This window comes from Helianthus annuus, chromosome 16 (genome assembly GCF_002127325.2).
Source record: "Helianthus annuus cultivar XRQ/B chromosome 16, HanXRQr2.0-SUNRISE, whole genome shotgun sequence".
In the NCBI taxonomy this organism is placed as follows: domain Eukaryota; kingdom Viridiplantae; phylum Streptophyta; class Magnoliopsida; order Asterales; family Asteraceae; genus Helianthus; species Helianthus annuus.
The window spans coordinates 138,491,476-138,503,603 of record NC_035448.2 but is presented as its reverse complement, the minus strand read 5'-3'; the positions used below and the strand labels follow the sequence as shown (position 1 = coordinate 138,503,603).

Genomic DNA, 12,128 nt, shown 5'->3' with positions numbered 1-12,128 from the left:
ATTATCACTATAAGAGTGAAATCTTGTTTAAATAGATGTAGCTCATTTTATCAAAATTATACCTCTCTTTTCAGAGTATAGTCGACTGTACCACATACGAGTAGTTTCCTTTAAGATTCATATATATAACACCTATGGGGTTATTGTTTCATAATGCTTTGAGCACTTTTAATCCTTTAGGAGGTTTTCATACAGATGTCATTTGCAATTATCTCATACATGTATACGGTGATGACATCCATAAGTTGTTTTATCTGAAGTCATTCTGAGATTGCGAGGCCGCTTAAACATCTAAAGATTATCGCATCCACTACAGGGGTATACGTTTCCTCGTAATCAACCGGTGGGATTTGGGAAAAATCTTTATGTTAAAATGCGTGCCTTACATCGCAAAAACTCATTATTTACGTTTCCTTTTATTTAAAGACACCCATTTATAACCTACTGGTTTGACGTCTATGGGTGTTCGAACTGCTGGTTCGAAAACGTTTAGTTTGTCGAGCAAATTTAGTTTGTCGAGCAAATTTAGTCATGTAGCCATTTTGGCTATTTGTGTGCGTACACTCTTGCACACTTTCTATATATGTAATCTTTTTTTTCATCGATTACATCTATTGCTATAGCATAATCAAATATATCATTTTACACGTGTTTCATTACGGTTCCATATTGTACTTGTTTTGTACATAATTCATCGCGATCTCATATTTGTTTGGTACTAGAGTTTCTTTCAGAACTCCATTAGCCTCTTTTGGGGTTTTGACAACAACCTTCTTTAAGGTTTAGTATGCAACCACTTCTGGGGTTTTGTATGCAACCACGTATAGTGTTTTGTGTGCCACCTCTTTTGGGGTTACACCAACTGCGTTACTATGCTCTTTTTATGTTTGTGGGTTTTATCTTTTTTGGAACCGGTTTATCTCTCACAATTTATTAATATGATAATCATTTTGTGAGTACTTCCATTCGAGCAGATAAGTTTAAGTTGGTATATGTGACTTTGTCACATTATTTGTGTTAGTGAATGCATCTTGTATTTCATTTGTTATTAATTGCAAACACACGCTCTTTCTTCTGGACTTCAGATTTGCATTGACCACTTCAGGGGTCGATATATAATATGATGCATTTTTTTTATGTTACCAGTCTTTCATTTTCTTGTTTCCCCCTAAGACTGGGAATACGATGTACATATCCCATTTTATATGTTATGGTGGTGCTATTGGTACATAGGCTACACAACAAAATATATAAAAAATGGAAACTTGGTTCTCTTCAGGAGACCAGTTGTAATGGGGAGTATTTGTGATAAGCAGTTGGTTTTGAATTGATATAATCAATCGACGAATTCTGTCTCGACTACGTATGCCTATCACTATATTTCACATTGTGCCCAACAATTGTCCCTACAATTTGGTTGTCAAAGAACAATGTTAAACCATGTAAAAGAAAACAACGTTCCATAGTGTTGGGCATATGCTACATACGGGTAGCTAAAAACTCACATGTAACCATGTATGAATGCCACAATCCACACAACTGTACATTTCAATGGTCCCATATAAGAGGGATTGTTTGTAGGAGTTTATTTTTTGGAAGGGCATAAAAATTTATTTGCCACAAAAAAAAAACTAACTAGACATATGATAAGGCATTTCGGGAGCAATGTTTTTAGATTACTTAGAGGTGCTAAGGTGCCGATTAGCATGTTTGATTGTTTAGCATATCATGATGCTATCTTGATGACCTATTTGATCATGCCATGTGGTGAACGTATAAATATTATAGTAACTTCTTGTTACTCACCATATTTGATTTAATGGAATATTGTGGAAAATTAGTATCATTTCTAGTAACTTCTAATATAGTCTTCTGGCCATATTTGCTATACTCCCATACAACATTCATGGTGGCATCATTACAATTTTCTTAGTTATGTTTATGATCATAACCTTTGAATCGATCATCATCACATTCATATTAGGGAATGGATTAGAACCACATAACTTTCATGCTTGTTGTTTCAAACTTTATATATATTCTTTAACAATTAATGATATTTAACGATGAAAATTGTTTTGCTCAATGGATTATGATATATATTTTTCATTACATTCTCTTCAAGGAATGGAATAGAGTTAGACAACTTTCATAATGACTGTTTCAAACCTTATATATCAAGAGCGCATTTGAGGTTTGACAAGTGGAAATTGTTTTATTCCACATGTATAACTAATCTTTTCACCACATAACATCAATTATATGACCGAATCATTAAGATTTATCAGTCCAAAATCTTACAAGCATCAAAAAAATTTACAATAAGCTTTAGTGAGTTTGAAACTTCAATGTCATACTATAAATAAATCTTGATCACTATTCAATCATGTTTATAACGTGTGATCATATACACAACTTTAATTTAGCTGCTTCATTGAAGACTGTTTATGTACATAAACAATGGCATATTAATGTACAAAGTCAAATTGTACAATATATAATTGATATAAGATGTCTTCTCATCAAGTACAATATAAGAAAATACATATAATTAATTTGCCTTACTGTCATAATTGAATATTAAAATATATCAAGAACACTATTAAAAAGGTTTATGGTAATATGTAAAGGTGATGATTATACAATGCATCACTTTATATTATGTCTCTATAAGAAATGACTTATGACACAACCTTATGAAATAATATTTTTTCATCACTTGTAAGAAATATATAATTTTTTTTATTTAACATATCATCTACATAAATTAAAGCATATAAAAGACGCAATAAATTGCAATAGTGATAAGCCTATTATTATTATTATTATTATAGGTTTATGCTCTAATTTATCGACATCGTGTGCGTTAGCTTTCAAATTAGTGGTGTTCTATAAAGGACAAAGTTGATATATGATGAAAGCCACAATAAAATCATACATCTTGATTAATAGTAAGATAACATTTATAAAGAAAGATGAGTAAATCAATATATGATTTTTTTTACTACTAAAATATAGCTATAACTTGTCATCAAACGGATTAAAAATTATATGATAACATCTCATGTAATGCCATATAAAGCACCAAATTTCCTATTATTATATATCAAATAAGAACACTATAAACATATACTTATCATATTGTATTTCTAGTTAAATTGTTATGAACAATCACATTAAAATTTATATGTTAAATACAAGTTTTACACATCAGAAGTGAATGTACATGAACATATTAAATACTAAACAGACTTTTTCATAGTATAATAATCTGTCAACTATTGTATACTACAAATTCATCTCCATCAAACGTTATAATGGAGAGTCACTATCACTTCTTAATGATGTATTCATAACATAGTCACTCTTAATGATGTATTCATAACATAGGAGTTAAGGATGTGTTAATGATGTATTTATAACATAATTAACAATATAATTAAAATTAATAAAGAATGAATTAAATGATATTCAATGATTTTAATTTCTAAGCATTAACCAACATGATGAGAAAAATGATATTTAATGATTTTAATTTTAAGCATTAACCAACATTAATATCATTTAAAGCGTTCTTTAATTTCTTAAGAATACAATTGGTTTATGCATAAATAAACGTATAACCAAATATTTAATCCTATAACATCACTAAATCCATTTAAATTATAAACTATACAAAATGAAATATAGTATATACATCATTTATATCTTACCACCAATACAAGCAGATATACCTAATACAATTGCACTGTTTAGTCCATAAATATTGAGTTCCATACTTTGTGATATTGAATTTAATTATTTTTCATGAGTTCTAAAAACACATATAATATTCTCTAGATTGCAAATTAACTTTCTCAAATCAAAACTAGTTCAACAATTTTATTTACAACTTAATAGGGTTAATAAAGAAGGATAAATATATGATCATGGTGGCTCAAGGAATATGCAGATGAGCATCACTAGATTGTAAACATTTTAGTTTATCGATAGCGATCATGTGAGGAGATCAATGTTAATAATACTCATATTTATTGGGATAGAAGACAACCCAAGTATGTTTATTTAAAATTTAGAGATCATGCAAAAATTACTAATTACCGACACCTTAATAATTAATTACTGAAATTTACATAAAAAAATCTAGTCCACATTATACGAATCCTTTTTTTTAATTTTTTTTAATATTGGATCAACATCTACCTTTTTTTTATAAGGTTGTATCAAATTCTTTTTGATTAGAATACTAAATATATCAACCAAAAATTTTATAGAAACCATTGTTTTTTTTTAGCATCGTTTTGATTTGTTTATATTAATTAAATAACATCTCAATGATTGAAATCTTCAATATTGATCCAAAAGATTTGTTTTATGATATTCAAAAATTTCTTTTCAATATTTTTATGGTAATATGTATGATGGCTTTTGGATGCTTGAAATTGAAAATATAAATTAATCATCCAAAGATTTAATACGGATAAGTAATACAAGATTAATAATTAATAGATCTCATGAATCAAAATAAAACTTACTTGTAGGATAGTCACGCTGACTAATAATTTTTGAGAACTTTGATTTTTGTTGACGACCTGAATGTGAATTACCAGAATTCCGTGTTTAGAGTCTCGTGCTGATAACGTGTTGTGAAACAACGACATACTAGCAACCAACGTATAACTATAAACATAAAGAACAAGTATTATAGAAAGTAAGAGAGAAAGAGAATAGGAGAACTCATTCTTATTCATGTGTGTATGAAATACAAAAGCCACTATTTATAGGGCTATCATTCAACACAACTTAAATGACAATGGGAGTTAGGCATGTGGATAGTCATATCATAAAATATATTTATAACAATCATAAAATATATTTATAACAATCTTTCATTAATAAAACAAAAAACAATTTATTCTACACATTTCAAAATTTGTCCTACATATATCTTACACTTACCGAAATTTACCATATGCAGATCTAAATTTATCATACACATTTAAGAATTTATCCTACACATATCTAAATTTATCATACGTATCTAAAGTCAGAACTATTGGCGGCAAACGACGAATAATTGGATTATTAAAATTCAATATTCCATTCAAATTTATGGATGAAGAATCTCGTGAAATGTAATATTTCAGAGTAGAGTTCGTTATGTAGTTTCAATTTGATTACCTTTCAATCTATGTGATGAGATTGAATATTGGTGTATGTATACAATTCCCTAGCTCCTTGCCAGTGTCATTTGTGTGATTGATAAAAACTACCGTCGTGAAAAACGTAGTTTCTTTTTGCAAAAACAATTACTTAAGCGTAACCTTTTGTAGAGTTTGGTTTAATTATTTGTACGTATCATATCTATAAAGTTTTGATTATAATTGTATAAATGTGGATGTTAAAATCTTATTTTGTAGTCGTCAACTATGTTTTCAGGCATGCCATCATAAATATCTACATTGACCGTTCATAAAAATATCTACATTGATGACAAAGGTATCATCACAAAATGAAGGATGATTTTAAACGAGGTTGATTATGACATTCAGTCGGTCGGGTCACTAATGTAAAACATCTCTTAGATATGTAATATATGAAAGAAATGACAGGCACATAAGGCATTTCTCAATCTTTTTAACACATTCTATAGGCATGTTACACGAAACACATAAGAAAAATGGTATACGCTACCATTAGACATTCTCCACCAACCAAAAACACAGAAAGAAGTGATTCAAGGTTTTGGATTTTTCTAACAAAGACTAAATAAAGGTCATCTTTGTGATAACATAACAAAATATTTTCTTGTAAACAAATGAGTTATGAAATATGTATAAAATCATAAGAAAAGAAGCAAAGTGTACGCTTATTTAAAAATACTATTTGTTACATATACTTGAGAGTATTATAGAATTTGACAAACATACATACCATAGAATTTGACAATATTGGAGTAGAAAGAAGTTTTCGTCCTTTCTTAACTCTTAATGATTTTATGTTTTTGAAATGAGTTTTACTAATCTTAAGTTTGTACATCAAATTTAACAGCTATAATAGTAATATTATTAGTAATCTTACGTTTGCACATCAAAATTTACAGCTATAGTAATATTATTAGTAATCTTACGTTTGTACATCAAATTTAATAGCTGTTGGAGGACAATATGTTAATAGTTGAGACTGTCAGTGGTTCTTTTGAAGTCAGAACTATTAGCGGCCAACGACAAATAGTTGAATTATTAAAAGTCAATATTCTATTCATATTCATGGATGAAGAATCTCGTGAAATGTAATATTTCAGAGTAGAGTTCGTTGTGTAGTTTCATTTGATTATCTTTCAATCTATGTGATGAGATTGAATATTGATGTATCATGTATGTATACAACTAGGTTATAACCCGGAAATTTTCCGAGTAGGAAAATTTAATTTACAACAAATAAAAATATAAAAATAACATTTTTAACATCTAAAGCATCCTCTTTCCCTTTTCTCCACCATAAATTTTTAATTCGGTTTCTTAAACTTTTTCTTGTTATAAAGAGCCATAAAAACATATAAAAGCAAAAATGTAAAGTACACATCTATATTTAAAGCATTTACATTGGAGCCTGTATTCTATATCATATAGAGAAAACAACAAAAATACCATCACATTTGAATCTCTATAATAGAAAAAAAAATTAAAGAATGTAAACTACGCCTCTATATTTATAGGGTCACATTCAACCCTCTATATTGTTATTGTGTGTGTAAGAAAGAGAAAAATATATTTATAGGGTCACATTCAACCACCACCGACGACCACTTTCATTTTTACAATATTCGCACAAAAGCCGACTTTCCTAAACATATACAATCTTCATCCAAGCAAATATGTCCGGTTAGCTTTAATTTCATATGGAAAACAACAGATACCTTGCATACATTTAAGAAGATATATCGAAGCTTATTAAGTACACGACATGATAACGCACTACATAAATAATGACATGAACCATTTATCTGGAAGGCAATATTCATGAAAAAAGTAAGTAGATAATGGTGTGGCAGTTTCTTTGGGTCTATAAATCCTTGATTCGTCACCAAGTACTTCTGGACGGCGTTTTAACGCATCAAAAATTGCATAAAGTTGGGTATTTTATCGTCTTTCAACAGCAGCCCAAACCAAAACTGTCATCATATAGTCACTAAAATTTCTGAGATTATCTTTCCGAGCTTCCCGAACGGCGGATACCATTGCCATTTCATGAATGAACCTGAGATTATGAAATTGTGACACGAATATTGTGAATTAAGTAACAGTTGATTGTTATTTCATTAATGGCTATGAAACATGTATTTTGTTGGAACTAATGTGGGACTTTGGGAACTTTGAACTTGAAATTTTGCAAATTTAGAATGTTGCAGTTGACAACGGGCAACCATGAATGAGAAATCATTATTATTTTTTTTATTTGGGATTATCATGTCTTACATTCAATGGATGTGAGAGAATCCCTTTGTGCAATATCTACTTCTTCAAGTGTTGAGTAAGCCATGGATGAAAATGTAGTGTAACCAATACGGTTGGTTTCGAGGGAACCCCTGCATTCAGAAAACATGTTTAAAACAATAGAACAGTGGATGAAAGAAACCGTTAAATATATATTTTAAATCATAAACTCAATTTGCCTTCTCTACAAAGCGTATTAATCAACATCACACAACTTGGAGGTGTCAAATTAATGATGTACTTCTTCAAAATAGAAATAACCTTAAAGCTTCATTCATCTTAAGCTCCTGACAAAATCCAGTTAGCCAAATTGTATACATGAATCAAAATCTTGCAACTTTATATCCATATCAAGTAATAATCTCACAAACCTCTCTATTTTGCCTTTTTGGAGATAACCTTAGACCAATTTATGAATTTAGCTAAAAAGAAAAATTGGTCAAATGGCTCAAAGATGCCCAATGTGTATTGTTAATCAATACTTCCTACTGAATTTCGAAATCAGTTGATTCAAAATTTTGTATATAAGTCACATTTTAGCTAATAAATATAAAAAAATGTTAGATTTGAAAAAAACAGGAATTTCAACGCAACTCTAGTCGACCCATTTGTCCCGTACAAAAATGAATTGTTATGAAGAAGATAATTACCAGATTAGAGCCAACAGGTCAAGCAAGACTTGAAAGAAAGATGGTCTAATTTTGTTTGAAAGACTTGGAAAGTATAGGTTATCAGATGATCATGGATAAAAAAAAATATAAAACTAAAATATAGCAGATAATCATAAATTAGGAAATTATCTGTACCAAAAGTGCATACTTTATCAATATGAGATACATGTGCGTCAAAAAAGTAAAGAGCAACCAGTAACCGGTTCCAAGTTTATGTGGAAGTAGAAAAAAATAAATGGAGAAAAAAATGAAACATACCAATTCGCAAGTTCTCTATATCCCTTGTTGTGGTTGCTCACGCCGGTTGCCGGAGAAACGTACCCTTTTTCGGAATCCTAGCCGTAACCCTAAGATGTTACAAATAACCACTACAAACCACCATCACCATAAATTAGTGCCAGTATTCTATTTAGTTGTAGTTCCAACAGAATTAAGTTAGTTTAATAGGAGGATTGACTTAATTCACAAAGAAGTACCTGGCTAGCAATGGCTTCTACATAATTTAAAGTATGGAGAAGGAGATGAAGGATCCAGTGTGAGTGCTATTAGACACTAATGCTTTTTTTTATTAGCTCTATTCAATACGCACACATAAACATGATATCAATACCCAGTCCAACTTGAAAACTAACCTCCTTCCTAAGACAAACATCAAGTCCAAAAGTCACCCACCTTGCATTTGCAAGAACAGCCACACGATGTGATTTGATGTGGATAATCCAACTTCAACTACTGCAGATGAAAAACATAGTCACAGACTGACCAGCCAATAATAATCAAAAGCAAAATGACAATGTTTACTTGAAATCTAAATATCTCTATTTACCCATCTACATATTTATTTGTCATCTAAATACTTTAAAGGCAAACTTATTAAACCTGGTACATAAAATAGATTAGATTTTCTAGAAATTGTTAAAAGAATCACATATAACCATATTCAATACATGTATTTACATGAGATCTAAATCTAGTTTAATTTGATACTATATAAATAGTGTTGATATATATCCATCACCCTAATTTTAAATACCACCATACTCAATAACATCATGACCATCATCCATCCCCTCTGCAATCCGATTCCATACATACACATATAAAGTTACACTTTTTTAAAAGATATTCAAGGGTTTAGTCAAGATTTGGTCTAACAAATCTACATCACCATACCGATCGGCCATAACATATCTGGAATATGTATCATATCAACCAACACGTGTAACATCTTTACTCATGATCTCAATAGTTCAAAAGTTATTTCCTTGTTTCTTACCTTGTATTCTGAAATCGGGAATAGCCTCTTGCATTCACCAATCTTATAAATAACAAAACTTCGGTATTTACGTATATTAAATTCACCTTGTTTGTTAACATTGAATATGCTAGCTGCTAATATAAAGTGATGTCCCAAAGAAAAACTAAACCAGAAACTAAAGTTATTTTTTATGGCTGTTGAAACAAAAAATTGACATAAGAGCAAGTGAATGGCAAGAAATTGTAAATTTATAATGGAATGCATAGATGTCGCTCATGGAGATTTGTATGGAGATTTGTATCTAATCTAAATGACTAACCTGCTGTGATAAAGACCTCTCAGTTCTGCACATACATAAGTCTTGACAAAGTTTGACTTTTCCTCCCAACATAAACAACAAAAACTGAACACATGAGATCTAAAGACCAAATGCACGTGTTAAGCATAAAAAACACTACACCAAAAGTAGAATGGTGTAAAAGAGAACGGGTTCGCAACCTGTCACAACCGATTCATGCTAAATTTCATAGCCCACACCTACTGGTTTATTAAGATTATTCAGACTTCATGGAGGTTGGTTGATCAATGTTTATAGGATGAGAAACATCTCTTCCACCACTGCAAGGTGGTAAATCTTGTCAACATCATGAATGCCCACTATTGGTTCCGCATATACATCTTTATCCTAATAAACAAATTCAAAAAATTAGTCAATATAACTTTAATATGAAGAATAACAATGAAGGAATAGATGATTAAACCGGTTCTCGCAAGGCTGCAATCTACAAAGATGCTTCACTCGGCTCCGTTATCTTAGATAGTGGATTGAATGTGTCCTCCATGTCAACCTATAAAAGCAATCGTGTCAAGCCATATTAATAGACTGCCCAATCACCACCCGATCCCGCCATCTGAGAGCGGCGATTTGGTGGATGAATCAGATGGTGATCAGCGATGGGCATTTCTAAAGCGGCGAGCACCATTACCATCACCGTACCTGATAACCATCATCCCCTCCACCATGTGACATCTCTTTCACAGGTTATGTTTGTACAAAATTTCAACACAAATGAATTCCAACAACAAATAATAGAAAAAAAATATGAGTTCAGAAACAAAATCAAGAGATTTGCAAAATGTTATCCTCTCACCAGACAAATTGAAAAGACAAACAACGCCAAAAAAACTTCAAAGGAGAAAGCTTAAACCTACAAATCGGAAAACTGAGTTTAGTCATTACGTGTGGTTCTCATTTTAGGGTTGCTGTGAAAAGGGGAAAGATGCGATAACAAAATGCAATGAAAGAATAACATACAACAGTTTAAGAAAATGATTAACAATAGCAAAATTTCTTACAGATACTTGATGCGTGGTTCAACCAGAAGGAACATGAATTTAATATTTAGGGTTTTTTAGAAAAGAAGTGTGGTGATGGTTGATGCGATTAGGGTTTGTGGTGATGAATGATTGATCTCTTCTTTGCGAAACAGAGTGAAACGGCCAAAATAATGGATATCAAAAGTAGGGTTTCCAAGGTGCAAGAGAAGAAGCGTGACCTGAATCTACATATACCGACCCGAAGCACAAAACTCCGACCCACTTTGTTTCGGATCCCGCGTCCAAATTTACTTGTGTGTGTAATATTGCTTCCCTCCCAAAATCACTCTCTACTCCACCATAAGATGCCACATAAGTAAATGGCTCCACCATTCAAAGACAAATGACCCAAATCATCACATTTATTAATATATATAGATGCCCTAGCTTCTTGCTAGTGCCATCTGTGTGATTGATAAAAACTTCCGCCGTAAAAAACGTAGTTTCTTTTTGCAAAAACAATTACTTAAGTGTAACCTTTTCTAGAGTTTGGTTTCATTGTTTGTACGTATCATATCTATAAAGTTTTGATTATAATTGTATAAACGTGGATGTTAAAATCTTATTTTATAGTTGTCAATTATGTTTCCAGCTATTCTGAACCACAAACTTGTTGGCGGTAATTCCTGACTCATCACAAGTCGGTGATGGAAAAAGGGTGACAAAGGAGTTCAAGTCACAAGTCGGTGAACTTGAGGGATCATTGTTGACAAGTTGTCATAGTTGGTTAAGTTTCCTAATTATATTTAGTAATGTCTTGGTCACCAAGTTAAGGTTATTTGGTATCTTGGTCACCAAGTTAGGGTAAGCCTATACAAACCAAGGTAGGGTTAAACATAAGAGAGAAGAGTCAAGAGAAGATAAACCGAGTTATGGTTTATGAGTTATTGTAATCAAGTTTTTTGAGTTATATTTTCTTGGGTATAATAAAAGTTCTTGGAGAGTTATTCCATTCGTTCTTGTTCTTATGTTTGATTATTCGATTGGGACTCGAAAACTTGCCATCATAATATAGGGGTGCAAATGAGCGAGGAGAGCTCGAGCTCGATTAACTTATGAGAGCTCGGGTTCGAGCTTGGCTCGTTGATATTTTCTCAAGCTTGAGCTCGGCTCGTTTATTATCTATTAATTAATATATTAAATAAAAATAATATAAATAATAGGCTTTTAGGCTCATAAGCTCGATAAGTGAAGCTCGGGCTCTCGTTTACTAAATAAGCTTATTTTTAGGTTCGAGGTCGGCTTGTAAACAAGTTTAAATAAGCTCGGCTTGACTCAGCTCGTTTACACTAAGGCTCGATAAGTCTCGACGAGCCTAACGAGCTT

At 31.3% G+C, this 12,128-nt stretch overlaps 1 long non-coding RNA gene across 10 annotated transcripts; it reads right to left on the bottom strand.

Moving 5' to 3' along the window:
- Nucleotides 1–7,007: 7,007 nt before the first annotated feature.
- LOC118488079 lies at nucleotides 7,008–10,979 on the bottom strand. Of its 10 annotated transcripts, none has more exons than XR_004883631.1 (9): nucleotides 10,782–10,979; nucleotides 10,577–10,633; nucleotides 10,423–10,457; nucleotides 10,187–10,273; nucleotides 9,745–10,110; nucleotides 8,644–8,899; nucleotides 8,426–8,535; nucleotides 7,479–7,588; nucleotides 7,008–7,260 (listed from the first exon to the last, which is right to left on the bottom strand). It is a non-coding gene; the product is annotated as an uncharacterized LOC118488079 (long non-coding RNA). The 10 variants fall into 10 exon arrangements; XR_004883634.1 differs by lacking the exon at nucleotides 10,423–10,457 and having other exon boundaries at nucleotides 8,644–8,741; nucleotides 8,840–8,899; nucleotides 10,782–10,978; XR_004883636.1 differs by lacking the exon at nucleotides 10,423–10,457 and having other exon boundaries at nucleotides 8,644–8,709; nucleotides 8,800–8,896; nucleotides 10,782–10,978.
- Nucleotides 10,980–12,128: the final 1,149 nt, after the last annotated feature.